The sequence below is a fragment of the Saimiri boliviensis genome, chromosome 15 (assembly GCF_048565385.1).
Source record: "Saimiri boliviensis isolate mSaiBol1 chromosome 15, mSaiBol1.pri, whole genome shotgun sequence".
Classification (NCBI taxonomy): domain Eukaryota; kingdom Metazoa; phylum Chordata; class Mammalia; order Primates; family Cebidae; genus Saimiri; species Saimiri boliviensis.
In genome coordinates this window covers 52,049,178-52,068,989 of record NC_133463.1, presented here as the reverse complement: position 1 = coordinate 52,068,989, position 19,812 = coordinate 52,049,178, and the positions used below count along the sequence as shown (strand labels likewise).

At 40.2% G+C, this 19,812-nt stretch overlaps 1 protein-coding gene across 4 annotated transcripts in view; it reads left to right on the top strand.

Annotated features, from left to right (window-relative positions):
* The window catches only part of NCALD (neurocalcin delta), a 467,458-nt gene that overhangs the window by 172,803 nt on the left and 274,843 nt on the right, over positions 1-19,812 (top strand). For 2 of the 4 annotated variants that reach the window (XM_074386990.1, XM_074386988.1), the window contains exon 1: positions 2,289-2,342. The exons of the other annotated variants lie outside the window; for them this stretch is intronic. The gene's annotated coding sequence lies outside the window, so the exon portion shown is untranslated. Of the gene's footprint in view, positions 1-2,288; positions 2,343-19,812 lie in introns of those variants that run through there. 4 annotated transcript variants of the gene reach the window in all.

The window sequence follows — 19,812 nt, the reverse complement described above, 5'->3', positions numbered from 1 at the left end:
TTCCCTTCATCAAGCATTCCAATTGCTATTTATCATAGATACGTTATATACTACTGAACACACTACTGGTGTGTTCTACTGTTAAGTGTTTTAAAATTAGCATCATGAATATATTATTTTATATCCTAATTCGTTCCCCCATATGACATTATTTCATTATTATTTTTCAAAAACATGACTTCTAATGGCTGCATTCGCTTGTATAAATGTGCCGTGGTTTAATTAAGCAATGTTTTGGACACAATGGGCATTTCCATCTTCATCGTTAAAAATAATTCTATGATGAACAAATTTGCACCTGAATCTCTGTGATCTTCTCTGATTATTCCTTTAAGGTAGACTCTTGAATATGAAAGTTTTAGATTGGAGAGCAAGTTTAAGTGTCTCCATACCTAATGTCACACAGTTCCAGATAAGAATGTTAAGTTTACCACATTCTTGCCAACATGTATTCTAATTTTTTTAAAAAAGGGTTGCCAACTTGATTTGTAAAAAAATGTGTAACTTTACTCTTTCTCTCTTTTTTATTTGCTTTGATTGCCATTGAGTTAAACTATTTTATTTTACTGATACTTCGTATTTTGTGAAATGTCTAATAATGTTCTTTATTTTTTCCATCAGAGTATTTACTTTTTATTATTACATTATTTGCAAGTGTTATTTATATTTTAGGGATATTAGCTCTTTGTCATAATCATAGCAAGAATGTTCCTAAAATTTTTATGCTGTTTATTGACATACAAAAGCTTTTCTTTTCACCCAGTGAAACCTATCAGTTTACCCTTTTTGATCTATTTCATTTTATTAAGTGACAAATATGAGTAATGTGGGAATAACACCGCACAGCATTGCTATTCCTTGCAAATTATCCAGGCAATAGAAAATCTTTTCCAAAAATAAGTGTTTTTACTTTCAATCTGCTATTGCTCTTTCTCATGCTTGAGAAGAAGTGGGCATTCCTAACCCACTCCTTAAGAAGCCTTTTGGAGTCACTCTTCCTTCCGTGTTTCCCATTCTGTGCCAAAACATTTTCTATTTTTATGAAATATGTGTGCTGCCATACCTATTTTCCTGTGAGACATCATCTTCTCCCCCTGCAGGCTTCTAAGCAGAGGAAAAAAAAAAAAAAAACAACGAAAAGAGACATCATTCTTCTTTCAAAATTAGGCAAATCCTTGACTGTCCTCATGGATAATTTGGATTTCTGTAAATGTTTAGACATTTAGACAACTGTTTAGACATTTTAATATGGTATTTGTGGCAGAGATTGGCTTGCTCTTCATCAAACTTATATCCTCTTCCTTCTGGTTACATAGCTAAGTCTCTGGGTTATGGCACATCAAATGACTATATGAGCACAAGTCATGTGCACCAGTTCCAAACTTGGCCCAAACCACACCTTTCACCAGATGCTGTCCTCATACTGTTTCTATGGTGGCTTTGGAAGCTCAGCAGTGGAGTGGTGGAGCCACATGATGGAAGGCTACTGGGACCCTGAGTCATCACCAGTCAGAACCTTGCCTTTGAATCTATGCAAGGGAGAAATCAAAACTTCTATTGGCTTATACCAGTGAAATTGGTTATTGGTTATGGAAACTGGTGTTACCTTAACTAATACTGTATTCTTGTGGTCAAGTTAGAGAAACTTTAGATTTGTAATAGATTATATCATTGTATACAAAGAAAGTAGATTAATATAAGCTGATGTCAAAGTTGGGATATATGTCTAGAGGCATGCTACTGAGTTCTGTCCTTCTATTCATAGGTGAGAGGTGGTCAACAGTCTGGAAACTCAAGAATAAGATAGTTTGAAGAAAGCCATGATCAATATTTTCGTATATCTCAAGATTTTTAAATGTGTGGTTTAAGAGAAGATCATTACAACTAGTGACTAGAAATTAAGGAAAAGCTTATTTTAGCTCATTACAAATAATTTAAAATAATAGGATATACTGCCTTGGAAAGACATGATGTTCTATTCATTATAAGAAGCTGGTTATTTCCTGTCATGGATTTTTTTTTTTTTTTTTTTTTTTTTTTGTGGAGACCATTTCCTTTCCATCTCTAAGATTCAGTGAGACTGGGAACTACTGTATGACACTCTTATGATTGACTTCTTAGTGATATCTTTCCAGATGGTTTCTCTCTTCCTGAGATTGTGGAGCTGATAGGCTGTGTTTGTGATGCCCTCATTTGAATTCACAGTAGCTTATTGTGCCAGTAAGGAATTTACCTTTTAGATCCACTGTTAACAGGTTTGTTTTTCAGTTGCAGATGTGAAACTTGGATATTTATTGGCTCATGTAACAGAAAGTTCATAAGAAGAGCAAGTTTCAGGAAAGGTAGATCCAGAAACTCTAATATATTGTCAACACCCAGATTCTTTCCATCCCTTCGTCTGCCATTTGCAGTACCAGTTCTATCCGACAGCAGTTCTGTCCCTCATTGTGAGAAGTGATGCCAGCAACAACTGGGGTCACATGCCTTCTCAGTCATGCCCTCAAGAGTTGATAGGTTGCAGGAACAGAAGTGGGAAGCCTAGTGCCATGTTAAGGAGATCTAGACAATGAAGTGGGATAAGTGAGGTGCAATGAGATGAGAGGGAGTCTTAAGAAAACAGGAAAAGGAGGTTAGTTATGCGTGCTCAGGAATTGATAGTTTCTTAGGTTCTGGAGCAGAGGTATGGCATAATGAAAAGCATGTTTAGAACGTCTAGCTTGGTGTCATTTCATTTGGAAGAGGCTTGAGTGGAAAGAGGTTTCCTTTTCAAGGGCCTTTCAGTGGTATGTTGGAGTAGTTCATAAGAGTTTATAAAAGTCAATTGTTAAATTTTCAGGAATTTTGTATGCCAGCTATTAAACTATTGGCAGCCAGAAATGGACTGTGAAGGAGTATTTACACCATGGAAATTGGCAAAAAGTATGAATCAGGACTCTTCCCCTTTGTAAAGCCAATTTACTACTACATTGCAGGTATTTTGCAATACATCTTTTTTGTTGTTTTTGTTGTTGTTTTTAACCTGCCACAAGAGTATGAGAAATTCTAGTAAATAAAAAGGAAAAATAAATTATAAGACCAAAATAATATCACAAAACCCTCCATGGTGTCAATTATAAGTTATTGCTTTATGAGAAACAAACTTAATAATCTATTCTCCATTATTTCAAATTAATATGGGCTAAGTTTATTTAATTTCAAGTACTTCAAAGGCTTAACTCTAACTTAGTGCTTCTCAAACTTCAGTGTGCATGTCAGTTACCTAGGGATCCTATAAATGCAGATTCTGATTTCGTAAACCTGGAGAGGTATCTGAGATTTTGCGTGTCCAGCAAGATCCCAGGTGATGCCATTGCTACTGGTCTAGGGACTTTGAATAGCAAGTATCCAAACCTCTTTTAGGCACTAATTTTGTAACCTGTTGCAGGAGAAAAGGGTAAAGGAAGCAGGCTGTCAGAAGCATTAAAACTAATTTGATTGAAGCTAGGTCCTACGTAGGCCAGCAACCAGATTGGCTTGACTGGCTCAAGCAAATAAAGAAGTGAGAGCAAACTGAATGGAAGGGATGTTTATCCTTCTTTTGTGTTTGTTTCTGTTGTAGGTAGATCATATTTACTATCAAGGTAAAAAGATGAATTACAGACTCTCAGCTGGAGTTTGGCAGACTGTGTCATGACATAGCTTTGTCTATAAGACACATTGCATTGTTTTCAGACTTGTCGCCCATGAGTCATTTTTCAAGGGCAAATAATTGCCAAGTCACAGAGTTTGGTGTCACTGGGGAGATTATTATGGGTTTTTGAGTAGTAAGGTATAGACTTCTGCATTTTATTTTGAAATAACGAAATGAATAAGCCACATTTGGTCCTTTGCTTTGATAGTGTTTTTAGGAACTCTCTTTTGAGATAAACTGATGTCTCTTGGACTGTAGATTTTTATATAGGGTTTTGAAATTTCACTAAATATATCTGGGTGGCATGCCAAATTTTACTGCTCTTTCTGAGGTTTCTCTGGATTCTGTTTTGATAAATATTTCACTATGGCCCAAGCCAAATGACTGTAAAGCTAAAGCCAACCTCTGTTTTTTCCTTTGGAAATTAGAGTAGAGGAGAGAGTTGAGGTAGAGTGAAAATTCAGGGACCTTGCAGAGTTGGCTAGAAACTCCTTTGTAAATTTGAATTAAAAGCGTAATTAGCATGCTAGACACAGTGGCTCATACCTGTAATCCCAGCTACTTGGGAGGCTGAGGCTGGAGGATATCTGGAGGCCAGGACTTTGAGACCAGCCTGGGCAATATAGTGAAACCCCATCAATTAAAAATAAAAGTATAGTTATCAAATAGACACTGGATCCAAAATACCCCAGGAGTACCACAATCAGCCTTTCAGAGATACTGTGTAGGCAACAGTAGTTCAGTTTTTACCAACAAAGGACTAATTTATCTTTGGACAGGACTGAAAACTTTGACCATGAGATAGAAAAAAATGATTGAACTTTAATCCTGGAAGAGACCTAAGAAATACTCAAATTTACATTGCAGGATTTACAGATGAGAAGACTAAAGTTTAGAAAATATTATGGCTTTCCCAAAGTTATCCTGCTTGCTTGAAACAGAGCCAAGGCTAGAATTCAGTTTCCCTGATATTTTTTATTATACCACAACATAATTGATTTCTTGTTTAGCAGGTTCTGTGCTAAATATTTTACTTACATTATCTCATTTAATTCTCATCAAACCATCTATAATAACTACCATTTATTTATTCGTTTATACTATACATATTTATTACACACCTACCATGTACCAGCCACTGTCCGAGGTGCTAGGGATACAACCAGAGTTACGACACTTATGTTCTTTCTAATGGGAACAGTAGACAATGATTAAATATGCCAAACTGTGATCCTTTAGAAAGCAATGAGCGCTATGGTGAAAATGAAACAGGCTGTTAAGATGATGGTGGGTACCTGAGGAGGAAGAGAATGGTTTCAAATTTGGGAGGTGACATTTGGGTAGAGACCTAAGTAACAAGAAGAGTGTTTCAGGCAGAAGAAACAGCAAATGCAAAGCCCCAAGGAGGGAAGGAGCTTGGAATATTCAAAGAATGGGATCAGTCAGGGTGATCAGACTATATGAGTGAGGGTAAAAGTGAAGTAAAGGGTCCTCAATGCCAAGGTAAATTGCTGAGGGAGTGGAAAGCCTCTGGGGGGTTTTAAAAGCAAAGGAGCCAATCATCCAATTCATGGCTATTATTGTTCCTTTTCTGTTACTTCCTCATTTTACAAGTGAGAAGTCCGAGTTCACAGAGGTTCTGTGACTTGCTTAAAGTCATCCAGCTGTTAAGTGGCACAGGTGTCACCAGCTCTGACTCAAATAACTCCAGATCCCAAGCTGAGCTGTTTCCATTTTTTTTCTGATATCAGTTTTGGTCTCCTCTAGCCACACTATTCCTACTTGTAAAACAGTCATACTAGTATGTTAAATAAAATTTTTTGATTTGAAGTTTTCGATCTATTTTTTTTCCCTGTAAAAAATGGGACAGGGGCAGTATGCTTCACTACATTCTACTCTATTCTTCACTGCATCCTATTCTACCAAAGGAACTTATTTTTTCCTTGGGTAGGTTCTGATGCTTAAAAGTCATCTAGCAGCTACTTCAATGAGTTTTTTCTCTGACTGGTGCTGCCCTTATCTTTTGGATGCTGGTGAGGCTGATGCAACAGAATGGTATGGTAGGTACTAGCTCATCTCAGAAAATGCATAGAAGGTAGAAACAAATGATGTGGGAGCCCTTTAGTGTCTCTTCCAGTGAGCCAGAAAGACTTAGCAAATGATGTCATCTAAAGGCAGGCTCAGTCTTCTTCTTCTGCCCTTCTGGAATATTTCAGTACAAAAGCCCCATTAGATAGGGCTGAAGAAAGTAGGTGTTCACTCACTGTACATGGGCCTGAGTATTGTGGAATATGCTTTGGTGGTTCAAGAAGGACATTGGAGCTCAAGTGGGATGAGGAGGTGTCTGCACAATCTGAAGGTATTGAAGCCTGAGGGGGTGAAAATGTGTCTGCAGTAGGGAGGATGGGCAGGGATCAGCAGCAGTGAGCAATCTCTATGAGCACACCTACTGCCCAGATATTGGTTCCTAAATACCATTTTCCACTAAGAGAAACCAGGGCTCTTTGGAGAAATTACAGATTTCAGAACCAGGGCAGGCAAAGTACAAGTTGAGGCTGCAACAACATGTTGTACCAAAAAGTAAGACTTAAAGAATAATGGGGATGTTTCTGAGGGACATAGAAGCCTGCTGGATGGCCCTCCCACTGGCCAAATCTGGAATAATTTGAACATCAAGAAAAGTGATAACAGATTATAACTCAGTCAGTAAGACAGAAATCTGAGTTCACATTAATATAAATAAATTAACAAATAAATAACTGGAAAGTTTTTTTGAGTACTGGGATATTTATGCAGTCTTAAAGCACCTTCTTATGAAATATCTTCAAATTAAAAAAGAAAAATGAGTACTCTGGTGTGTTTGCCAGGTTTCTCCAGCTAACATCACCAGGAATGGGACAAATTGAGATTATGTGCCACCTGCAAAGTCCAGAAAGAAGAACACAGCATCACTCCTGTGATATTCCCATCAAAGATGCATAACCTGGACCTAATTGTGGGAATACATCAGAAAAACTAAAATTTAGGGCCATTTAAAAAATAACTAGCTTGTCATCTTCAAAAATGCTAAGTTCATGAATGTCAAGATCAAGAATCTGTTGCAGATTGAAGGAAACTCAATAGCCATGACAATTCAAGGCAACCGGTGATTCAGAACTGGCTCCTTTTGCTAGAAAAGACATTGTTGGGACTAATGAATGAACCTAAATGGGGTCTGAAGATGAGATAGCAATAATGATTCAATATTTTGTTTCACAATTTTGAGGTTTGTGTTGTGGTTATGGGATTACTACAGTAAAGCATTCATGGGATGATGAAAATGCCAGCAACTTACTTTCTAATGCTCAAATGTACTGTTTCTGTAACTTTTCTGAATATTAGGAGTTTCTCCCAAATAATACATTTAAAATATAAAATAAAAGTGAGCTAGAAGTTCAAGGAATTAGCATCATTCATATACTGTGCAGTTGTATTTATACTGAAACCTTGCGAAGCATGCTAGCTATGAAACCAGATCCCAGGTTCAAATCCTATTTCTGAATGTCCTTGGGTGAGTTATTTAGCCTCCTTGTCCTCAGTTTCTTCTTTTGCTAGAGCAGTTGAGGGATAATGACCCATTTTTTAGGACTGATGGGAGATTGTAGTGAGATAATCACACAAAGACTCTAGAACAGGTTCTGGCATATGGCAAACTGTCAACATCTCTTAGCGATTGTTCTTCTTATTTCTTAAGCAGGGAAAACATCTATGCAATGTAGCTCCCTCAGTCCTTTAATAACAGCTCCCTTGAAAGAGCTCCAAGAAGTTTCCTCCTTGGGCTCGATTGCTCCCTATGTCAGTGATATAATAATGAAGCTTCAGTTTATGTGACCAATTATGCTGTACAAGTAAATTCCTACAAGCATTATGAGATCACAGCAACAGGGTTATAGAATTTCCTAAAAGCCATTAGGAAGCCTGTTGGTCCATCCTTGGCCCACTAGACTTAATTGTGTGATTTGGCCAGACAAAAACCTGTTGATTACGAGTGCTCACAGCCAAGACTATGGAGGTCCAAAAGTTAATTTCTCTGAATTTAGAATTGTTCATTATAATTCCATTTCTAGAACTGAAAAGGACATCAGTGATTACTCATTCCACCCTCTCATTTTATAGGTGAGAGGACTGAGGCCCTGCATGGTGAAAGATGCCCCAGGTAGGCATACCACTGGAGTTTGAACCCTGAGCTACACTGACACAGAAGTAACATAGTTTGGGTCATGCTGAGGTCTCATAAGATAAAGAGAAAAGTGTTTCTGGAGTAGAAGTGCACATCTTTTATGGTGGCAGGAGGAATTTACTAGTTTCCAAGTAGGGAACCTCTGCTGTGGGGTACCTTAATCTATGACACCCCAGCCTGGGGGCTGCATTCTAATAGCTTGGTAGGGTCTCAGCTCCGAAATCTCTCAGTTTTTCTTAGGAGATCTGCATAACGTGTCTCACACAATAGACAAATCATTGTTTCATCTTTTACTTGCCGTCCTTGTGTTCCTTCAGCCTCTTGTATAACCAGACAAGGTGTCAGGCCTTAGCCCTGGGCTCCTGACTAATCTCTTCTGACTCAGTGGTTGAGCCAGATTCCTCAAGTGCTCTGCTCGCTTTGTGTCCATTTCACATTTTAGGAGACTCCAACTATTTTTGGTAGGAAAACAAATACCCTCCAGGCTGCCAGCAAGTTTGCCAAGACATATCCTGAATCATTATACAACCACCAAGATACAAAGCCCTAAAAATAGGGAACTTGCTTAAATGTTTCATTTGGCATCAGGATGCTAAGTTCATGTTAACTGCAGTCAGTATTTTAGACTCATTTCATTTGATTTCCTGGGTATTATGCTCTTTGGCTGTGGAGGGCAACTTCTTGTTTATCTTCATCTCTGCTTGGCTTCAGATTAAGGTTTTGCACTTTAAAAAAAAACCCAACTTTTCACTACCCATCTGTTTAATAATTATTTTCCCTTTTCCTTTTTTAAGTTCACTTGTTATGCTAACATGACTCTGTCTAAATAGAATATTCATAATTGATTGCACTGTTTGCTTTAAAAGTTTTTCCCTTTGTTTAATTAGAATTTATGGTATGCCAGAACTAGATCCATCTCAACAATGCAAGAATCAAAATTACTTTCAAGCATCCCAGTGAGTTAATGACAGGATCTGAGCTCCATTAAGGAAGAAACCTTTCCTGTTTTCATTTATTTCTTTGGAAGGGGTAATTAAAGTTTCATTTAAATATGGCATTTTCAGAATTTAACTTTTCCCTAATTGCTATCTCTATATTGTATTAAATTGCAGAGTAAACTTTGGGTAAAATGCATTTCGAGAATGAAAGTGAAGTGTAGCCATTACATGATTATATCCTTCCAGCTGAGCACAATGGTGTGGGCTAGGTAAAAGGAATTTCAGCTTTATGAAGGGTGTCCTTTTTTCAGTCATTTTTCTTACTCAGTTTTGTGAGGTTATGTAGGGGACTTTTACCTGGTTGTCCATATCATTTCTTAACTGTCATCCGTTATTTAATGGTCCATAGTAGATGTTTGTTCTCTCCCTCCCTCCCTCCCTGCCTTCCTCCCTCCCTCTTTCTCTTTCTTCTCCATCCCCTTCCTTCTTCAGAATGTATGTAGATACATATGTGTACCTATATTGCTATAAAATTTCAAAGCACTTGCCTTCAGTGTTTACAGTAACATTTGTGTTTACAGTAGCATTTGTGGCTTAGGGACAGTGGGGATTAGTGATTACGGTGACTTGGACAGTCTCACTCTGATTAGGTGCCTCTTTCTGCCAGCTGTGTTTGGGCAAACTTTGAGAAATTGGTTTGAGTTGTTTCATTTAAACATAGTCTTTGGCCTCACATTCTAAAACATGTTACCTTTCCATGCTTGGCATGCAACCATCTTGAGATTTTCTTGTGTTTTGGTTGCAGAAGAAAGGAAAACCATGATTCAGATTCAGTGCTAGCCAAATGAAGTCTCTTTGGGGGTGGATAAACAATGTTCCTTTAACATTCATGTTTTATTCATATCAATCATGAGAGTTTGGGGGTACTTTTAAATTATAATTTCAAATTTATAGAAAAGCATCAAGAGTAGTACCAATATTAATTCTAATTTCCTTACCTAGATTCTCAATAGGTTCACATTTTTGCTTGTTTACTTTCCATCATTTTCTGTTTCTTTCTTTCTCTGTATGTTTTTTTCGAAACTATTGGGGAATAAGTTAAAGATACCACACCCCATCACCCTTGCATACCTGCATGTGTATTTCCTAAAATGGAGCATATTCCTTTCATTTAGGAAATTACATGCTATAATATTAATATCTAAGCTACAGTCTAGATATAAAGTTTCTCAATTGTCTCAATATCTTCTATAACTATTTTTAAGATCAATTATGTTTGAAAACACTGAGTTTTGATTTTTCTACCTCTGCGTTTGGCCATTTCTCTCCTCCTTATTGTATTTAATTAAACTGAAAATATATGAAGAATTATCTTGTTTCAAAAGTACTAATTTATGTTTTACTAGAAACTTGTATAAATATGTGAGCCCAAGTCACTGAAGGGCAGAGTCTGTTATGTTGTTAAACACTGTGTTTCCTAGAGTCCTTAACTTACTGCCTATATTTGCAAAATGAAGAAATGAGTAAAAGCCAAATTTTAGACCCCAGATGTCTCACCTTCCTAATTATTAGTGATCCATGACTTTTGCTTTCTCAGAAGAGTCATGTCCTTGGGCATCAGCTTTTGCCTCTTCTAGGCCCCAAGGTAAGCCCAGTAAGTCTACTTTTTAGTGAGCTTACATGTGTTCACATTTGCCCTCTCTACAGAAGAGAACAGTTAGTGGACTCTCTGGAAGGTGTTTCCCTTTGTTTCCCTAGGGCCAATGTCTTCCTCCCTCTTCAAATATAAAACTAGGTCTAGGGACTTACTGTTCTATCCCTATCTTCTCATTTAATTAATGACTGTGAGGCATTTGGTGACACTTTCTCTTTAAGGTTCTTCTTCGTGGTCCCCTTATTCATTGCTTCTGCCATTTTTTCACTTGGCAAGACAGCAGTTATCTGAAGAGGAGAGGAGGAGCTGTGGGAGGGAGTGAAGATCTTCTCTGGGTTCTGAGCGACATGATCTGGGCCAAATCCTGGCTCGCTTATAGGCTGTTTGTGTGCCAGAATGGGGCAGAGCTCCGTTTTGCAGATAAAGAATTGAGGCTCAGAGAGTATCAAGGACTTGGGGAAGCCATAGATCAACTATCACAGACACAAGACTCCTCATCCCAGCTCTGCTATTTACTAGAGCAAGAGTTAACTTTTCTGCAACACTCATTCATAAAAATATGTTAATTCTAGAATAATACATGGCATTTATGATGATGATAATGATGATTCTTATTTCTATATTGTCTTTAACATAAGTTGTAGTCTACTAGTCTATTTACACTGCCAGGAATGATGAGCCAGTTTTGTCCTGAGTGCTAACTGGATCATTTTGTAGGGCCTGCCTGGAGTGCTGTGGAAGGAGAACTCTGGCTTCAATTCTTTCCTCTCCTCCCTTTGTCCTCTCTTCTCTCTCTTTTGCCCTCATGTCCAAGTTGCTCTTGCTTTTTATTGCAGAACAATGCAGTCATCCTTTCAACTGAAGGAAGACTATGGTTCTTTCTCCCCATGGTAAGAGTATTTTCTTTGATGAGGTATATAGAGAGAGAATGAATGAGGAAGAAGGGAGAAGCATGAGGGGTAGGTTCAGAAGGGAAAGAAGAGCAGAAAGCAGGAAGCCAGGAGAGATCAGGGGACGTGAAGAGGGCCTCAAGGCTCAGGGCGGGGAGTACTTCTGGTTTCTGTGTGGCATGACACACCTGGGAAAGTGAGAAGGGGTCACTCACTGAGCAATTTTTTTTCTTTTTCTTTCTTTTCTTTCTTTTTTTTTTTTTTGAGACAGAGTCTTGCTCTGTCACCCAGGCTGGAGTACAGTGGCACCATCTTGGCCCACTGCAACCTCCACCTCTGCCTCCTGGGTTCAAGTAATTAATACTCCTGCCTCAGCCTCCTGAGTAGCTGGGACTACAGGCACGTGCCACCATGCCTGGCTAATTTTTTTGTAGTTTTAGTAGAGATGGGGTTTCACCATGTTGGCCAGGATGGTCTTGATCTCTCGACCTCGTTATTTGCCCACCTTGGCTTCCCAAAGTGTTGGTATTACAGGCATGAGCCACTGCACCCAGCCTGAGGAATTTTCAAAGGTAAAAATGTTCTGGCCTGAACAAAGTCCTGTTATATTCTGTTGATATCCAAGTCACCATCGTGAATTGCCATCCAAAATGTGGATGAGTAAGAGATAGGCTTTTTCCTGAGGTCCCGAAGTGCTGAGGCTCCTTCTGCCACAGGAACCCCCATGCCAGGAATGTACTTCAAATGCAGCTCCCACAGTACTTGCTAGTGAGTGTCTGTCTGCCATGTTGGCTGGATGCTAAGCCCTTAGAAGGCCAGGACTGTGCCTGTCTTTCTCACCATGGTGTCTACAGAGTCTTTTGGAGTTGCAGGGCAATTCTGTTTGCTGACCACCTGGAGTTAGGTCAAGGGCTCTGTCTACAAGACTTCTCTTATTTTGGACACTAGCAACAAGCTCTGGGATTCTCAGGCCACCTGTACTGTTGACCAACAGGCTAAAAATTTGGGAATCGCCATCACCCCTCATGTTTGATAATTTACTGCATTCAACAAAAGATGAGGCAGTTGCAATTCTGTATGACAGAGATGACTGTACCCTCTAAAATCCACATAGTCATTTTATAATAGCACATCGGCCCGTGTTACCCTCCTTCTATCTCACTGAATGCAGTGTGCATTTATCAAGTGCCTGCCATTAGTGAGGCTCTGGCTGAGCCCTGTTTCTCTTTAAACTGTGTTGTTGCAGGACCCTCTTGAGATCTCTGATCCTTCATTTTAAACCTTGATTCTTGGAAGAAGATCTCTTCGGCTCTTGAGAAGGGCAGTTTGATAATTGCATGTCATTTTGTTTTATATGCCATTGAGTGCAAGGTAGATTTTTCCCTGACTTTGGTGTCTCTCCAGATTAGAGGCAAGATAAAGATGGTTGGCATAAGGTCAGGTCCTAACAGCCATCAGCTGACCCTCGCTCGATTCACATCATGAAGACCTCTGAGGGACTGTGGCAACCTTTCGTCTCCTACAATATATTTCAAGTTAGGAATCACCAGCAATGGGAGATTCTCAATGTTAGGTTGAGAAGCCACCATCAGCAGTGGCTAGTCTTCATCTGGTGACAGGGTGTGAGCCACTGCCCTATCTGCCCCAGGTTGGAAGAGCTGCTGTCATTCTCCCAAATGTGAATGTGATTGTCCTGACAGCTCCTCCGCTCTTGGGCCAGTGGCAGAAGCATTCCTGGGAGAAATCTGGGCTTGTTACCAGAGATCTGGGATGTGCAGCCATCCAAACTCCTCAAAACCTGTGGGAATGGAGGAAAGGAGGAAGATAGAAGGAAACACTGGGAAACAGAAGGTGTTATTTCTTAAAAAGAAAATAACAAGTCTTGCTGTTGCCTCTGACAGCTAGCTCTGTTAGCTGTGTTTGCTGCTATGGAGGCCGTTGGCAAGCTGGGCAGGGAGCTCTCTCTCATCTTCACATGGTGTGGACCTCTTGTGCTTCCTTAGTACCCTGGAAAAGATTAGCCCCAGGAAACCATGCAGTGGTGTCCACATGTACGGCCCCTCTCACCATCACAACATTCTAATTTTTCCCACTGTGTTCCCGTCTTTCTCCTTAGCCGGGGTATGTTAGGTGTGAAGCTCACCTTCAGGCCCTGTGGGCTTTGATTGCTGATGGAAAGCCCCCATCAAGAGGCTCGGACAACACAGGTGCTCTCAGCTATGACTAGAGATGAGGAGGGGCCAGCAGGCCTGGAGATGTCAACGCTGGGAACGATTCTCCCAGAAGGAGGGCTGAGATGTGTCTGATGAGTATCGCCTGAGTGACTTTGCCTAGTGCCTGCAGACCCCAAAACCAGGGGGTAAGAGGAAGTGGGGTTCTGCCAGCCAAGGATGGATGGCAGATGAGGCCACAGGAAGAGGAGATACTGGAATCAGAAAGAGACATCAGAGATTGGTCGAGGAGAGGCAGTTTGGAAGGCTGGTAGATTTCAGCAGGTCTGGTGTGAGAGGGAGCCAAGGAAGAAGATATGAGTGGTCAGTGGTTTCTTGGGACAGACTTGGAGCCCCATAATTGCATTCTTTGTGTGGACAAGACCCAGCACTCTCAGTTTCCTCAGGAACAGAGGACAAGGAGGGCAGCCATCTGGCGCTTCCTCCAGATACACTCAGCAGTTGGTTCCCACTTGCCCTCCTGCCGGGCATCTTCCAGGGAATCGAAAAGGAGCTTGGGTCTAACACTGCCTTAGGAAGAACTTGCTCCTTTTTTTGAGATGACAATAAAGTTATTAAGAAATAAGGTGTTTAAACAGTACTTAAGTAAGATGATCCCCTCTTCCCTCTTGCTTAGTCCACGCACGGCTGTGCCTGGGCTGATATTGGACTCCATGCTCTGGAGAGGACCAGAGGCTCAGCATGGAGGGTGCTGGTTACTTGGTCCTACCTGTGGATGTCTGAGGACAGTCTGAAGTGAGACAAACAAACCCCAGAAGTTCTCAGGTCTCTCTATAGCATGAGAATCAGGATGGATATCCATCATGGAAACTTCTCACTGAACGAGACCCAAGAAACTGAAGTAAGAGGGTTAAATGACTTAAGACCATTTATTTATTTGTTCAAGAAACATTTGCTGAGTACCAGGGACTGGGTGGAACATTAAAATATACACACATGAAGTTTTTCAGGAATCACCGGTTCCAGAAGTCTCCAGAAGGCTGATGGTGGGCACAGGCGCCTCTTCAAACCCAGGTGCCTCCAGATCAAGCCCCAGTGGAGGCAGGATTGAGCTGGGAGTCTGGGCTTACTCAGCCTTAGCCCAGCCTCTTGTGTGCTCCCTCCCCTATGTTTGTGGAGCATGGCCTCGCCCCTAAATTCTCTTGTCTTGGCCAGCTCCTTACTGTCTTTAGTCTAAGATTGCTGAAGATGCTCCAGTTGCCTCTGTCAGTGTGCTGCCTGGACACCTCCCTGCTGAAGGCTTTGAGTTCCTTAGGTATATTTTCAATCTTCCAAGTTACTGTAGGTAACAATTATACCAAACATTTTGCCATTAAAAAACATGGGGCGCCATTTTTCTAGTCTCTTATAATATTTTCCTCATCATTTTTTCTCACCTCTGAAACCATATATATTGCAACATGTTATAGTTATAATATATTTCCACCTATGACCTATTCCCAAAGCCAAGACCAACCCTGGAAGTGATTCTCCTGGAAGGAGGGCCGGCTGAGACGTATCTGGTTGGCACTGCCTGCATGGCTTTACCCTAGCGCCTGAGGCTTCCAGAACCAAAGGGTAAGAAGAAGTTGAGTACCTAGAAGTGGAATGCTGCTGTAATAAAAACTACACACTGTAGCGTTCAGTACTTCTAGGTACCTATTACCGTCTGAGTCAACTCTGCTGTGGAACAAATAACCTCAAAATATTGGTGGCCTATTATAGGTATAAGAGCTTGTTTCTAGCTCATGGGACTGCAGGTCATCTGAGCTTGGTTGGGCTTGGATTCAGGCTGTGGCCCTAAATCAGGTTTGTACCATGTGGCTCATTCTTCTTGGACTGACTGGCTACTCTGGAATTCTCTTCTACTGCAATGTCAGATCTTCAATAGGAACAAGTGGAGGGACACAATGTCTTTTATAGCCCAAGCTCAGACTTTGATCACTATACTTCTCCCCATATTCCATGGGCCAAGAGGCACAGATACACGTTCTGCTTTTAGTGGGAGTGGCTACAAAATCACACAGCAGAGGGAGGGCTGACAAAATGGAAAGATAATGCTGCAATCTATTATACTTACACCGCCGTATAGGAAGGCTATCTGAGGGTCTGATGGTCTCTTAAGAAGACTTCCAATGAATTCTTGCTTTTGGCCCCAACAAAATTTCATTGCTGTTGTGTCTTTTCACGTTTCCTACTTTTAGAAATGCCTAGTCCTGCTAATTCCTGAGCCATTTGGGGATTATGCAACGTAAATCTGGTTGCTGCTTGGCTTTCTGGCTCCCGCCTGAGGATTCATATTTTCAGGTTTGTTGAGTCAGTCACCACTTGCCCATCTGCTTTCCACCTTCCAAAATTTCATTACTGGTGTCTCTTTTCACATTTTCTTTGTCCTTGTGAGTTTATGTCAGCAATAAAATCCTTTTACTGTCATTTTTGTGGGGCTGGGGGAGAGAACAAAGCAAAGAAAAAGCATATTTTCAATCCATCACCCTGCCAACCTGGCTCTTTCTTGACACCTTAATGATCAGCCGCCTTTCCCTTTCTGCTGCTCCGGCTTTAATTACGTGCTACTCAGAGCCCCTTGTTGCCCGGTGACGACCAAGTGGAAGAAATTTGATGAAGTGCCTGATGGGTGGTGACTCACCTCTCAGTCTGGATGGTTGTTGGAATACAATGTCAGCTGCAGAATAACCCTTTCTGACTCAATGTTGTGTCCACAAACACAAATTTTAAGAAACCAACAATCTCTTCAGAGTTTTGAATACATAATATCATCTGATTTTTTTTTGTCTCAACCTGGCATGAGGATCATTCAGTTGCTGGATTTTCTTTTCCTAAGTTAAACTGCAAAAGAATACAAAAACATAACTACTTGATCGATTTGGATGGCCTTCATTTATTTTCTATCAGGCCATTGGAATACTCTGTAATTTACAGTTTGATCAGCTATTTAGCATCTTTCAAATGTGGATTGACCGTTGGAGCTTACCATATGACAGAGGGGGAGGCTAAGTTAAAGAGCAGTAATGACATTTGTGTCCTGATGTTGTTTGACCCACAGCCTCTCTAACAGTACCAGGTCTATACTGCTAGCATAGCAGGAGTTCTGCAGGTTAAAGCCATCTCCAAAATGAATGGAAACATTCTTGGAATGCTGTGGGGACAAGGACCCACAAATGTATTTCCAAGCAGAGAAAGAAGAGAGACTGACCTATGATGACTAGTGAATCTTCAACCAGATAACTAGGCTTCAAACCCTGAGTCTGCATCTTAGATTCTGCATGATCTTGGGTAATTTTCTTGATCTCTTGGATGAGAAAACAACTGTCTTTGCTCACAGGGTTGTGGGGGTAAATTAAAGGAGCAATGAAAGCTCTTTGCTAAATAAAAGTTCTATTCAAATATTATTTGGGGATAGTTATGAATATAAGTAGCTTATACAAGGTGATAGGTAATAAGCAGTTCACTTTTATGCACTTTTTATAACTTGGAACATGACTCCTGGCAAACTAAATGAACTCTGTAAGATGCTTCCCGTAAGATACACTTAACAGGAAGCACCTGATGGGCTCTTGGTACATGCCACGCCCTCTTGTGAGCACTGTATGCATAGTAAGTCACCTGAACCTCAGAACCACTTTATGAAGCAGGTTCTACAGATGTTATTATCACCATTTCCAAATGAGGGAAACTGGGGCCCAGGAAGCTAAGTAAGTTGCTGAAGCTCATCTTGCTTACTAGTGGAGCTAGGACCTCCCCATAGGCAGCCTGGCCCCAGGGTCTTTCAGGGTGACCGCTGCCCTGCACTCTGAGGTTGTGGAATGGCCACCATGTATATTTCCTATTCTTTTCAACTGTTCCTTTCTAGGCTCTTCTTCCTTTGGGTCCTGAAGTGAAAAAGAGGTGCATAGAGATTCTGAAAGAAGTTTACCATGGCTGTAGAAAAAGATGTAAGACAAACTGTGTTGAAATCTGAGGTTAAAGCAGAAGGATGTGGCCAGGTTATGGCCAGTCTTGGAAGCCAAGTTAAGGAAGTTGGCCATTATCTAAGGTCATTAGGAGTCCCTGAAGAGTTCTAAGCAGGAAAATGTATGTCTTGAATTGGTGGAACACAAAATCTTAGTCTTCTGAGTTCTTGCTCAGGCTTTATTCTCATCTCAGTACCCTCTCCCTGAGCAGTAGCTACCTATCTGTGGTTTTAATTATCATCTATATGCTAATGGCTTCCACGTCTGTGTCTAAGCCTGTTCTCTCTCCTGGCGCCCAGAGGGATTATTCAACTGTTTACTGAGTGTCTTGTCTTCCCTGCCTCTGGTCTTGCAATCCTTCAGTACTTATCCCACACTGCAGTCAATAGGACTTTTTCAACACACATATTTTCCTGCTTAGAACTTTTCAAGGACTCCTAATGACCTTAGATAATGGCCAACTTCCTTAACTTGGCTTCCAAGACTGGCCATTACCTGGCCACATCCTACTGCTTTAACCTCAGATTTCAACACAGTTTGTCTTACATCTTTTTCTACAGCCATGGTAAACTTCTTTTAGAATCTCTATGCACCTCTCTCACTTCAGGACCTGAACATGAAGCTGTTGCTTTTGCCTAGAACAGTTTTAATCTCTCACCCACTACACTTTTATGTCTAGCCCCTACTCATCCCTCAGGCATTAACTGAAAGTAAAAACCTTTTCTGGGAAGTCATCCTTGACTTTTCTAGCCTTGTGTTAAGTGCTTTATATGAGAGGGCTTCAGAAAGTTCATGGAAAATGGAATTAAAAGAGAAAAATAAAAAAATATAAACTTGATTTCTCAACAAAAGCTTCATCAAGGTCAATACAACGTTGTAAGTGATGGTATCAGCTATTTAGTCCATCCCTAAAGAACTGAGGGTCCTGGGAATTTAACCATGTCAATGCAGTCTCTTTTACATTATTAACTGAAGAAAAATGGGGGCCCTTTAATAATAAATTTTTTAAAATTAGGGGAAAAAAAAGAAGTCAAAAGGAGCCAGATCATGAATGTAAGGCGAATACCTAATTATTTAACATGAAAACTCTCACAGAATTCCCCTTATTTGATGAGAAGAATGAGCAGGAACGTTGCAATGGTGGAGGACTCTCTGGTGAAGTTTTCCCAGGCATTTTTTTTGCCAAAGCTTTGGCTAACTTTCTCAGAACACTCTCATAATAAGCAGATGTTATCATTCTTTGGCCCTTCAGAAAGTCAACAAGCAAAATTCCTCAAGCGTCCCCAAAACACTGTTGCCATGACTTTTGCTCTTGGTCAGTCACTTTTGTTTTGACTGGATCACTTCCACATCTTGGTAGCCATTGCTATGATTGTGCTTTGTCTTTAGGATTGTGCTGGTGAAGCCGTGTTCCATCTCCTGTTACAGGTCTTTGAGGAAAATACTTCAAGATCTTGATCACATTTGTTTACGATTTCCACTGAAAGCCCTGCTGTTGTCTGCAGCTGACCTGGTGCAATAGTGTTGGCACCCACTGAGTGGAAAATTTGTTCAACTTTAATTTTTTAATCAGAATTGTGTAAGCTGAACCAACTGAGATGTCTATGGTGTTGGCTATTGTTTGGGTCATTAATTATCAGTCCTCTTCAATTAGTGCACAAACAAAATTAATTTTTTTTCACAAATTGATCTGGATGGTCTCCACTACAGGCTTTGTTTTCAACATTATTTCATTTCTTCTTAAAATGCATTATTCATTTGTAAACTGCTTCCATAAACTTTTCATAAAGCAGCAATGATTTCATCATTCCTCTACCCAAGCTTCATCATAAATTTGGTGTTTGTTCTTGCTGCAATTTTAGTAGAATTACTGTTGCTCTGATAGGGCTCAACTGAAAATGATGTCTTACGCTTTTTAGTGACTCAAACTGGATTCTGTTCTGATGTGTTATAACAAGTTAGTATGAGTTGATTTTGGAGCAAAAAAATTGGGCTCCATGCATAGTTTTGAAAATAATATGTATTTTATATAAACTTTTTGAAGACTCAGTTGTAAACTTATGTGACACTTTTACTGTAATTTAATGCAATTGCTTCTTACTTGTCTGTCTCTCTGGCTGCACTGTAAATCCCTTAAGGGCAAGCTCCATGTAGGTCTAGCTCATCTATCCCCTGAGATTAGCACAAAGTCTAACACATAACAGGAGTTCAATAATCATTTATAGAATATTAAAATAATGTTATGTACAAATATCAAAGA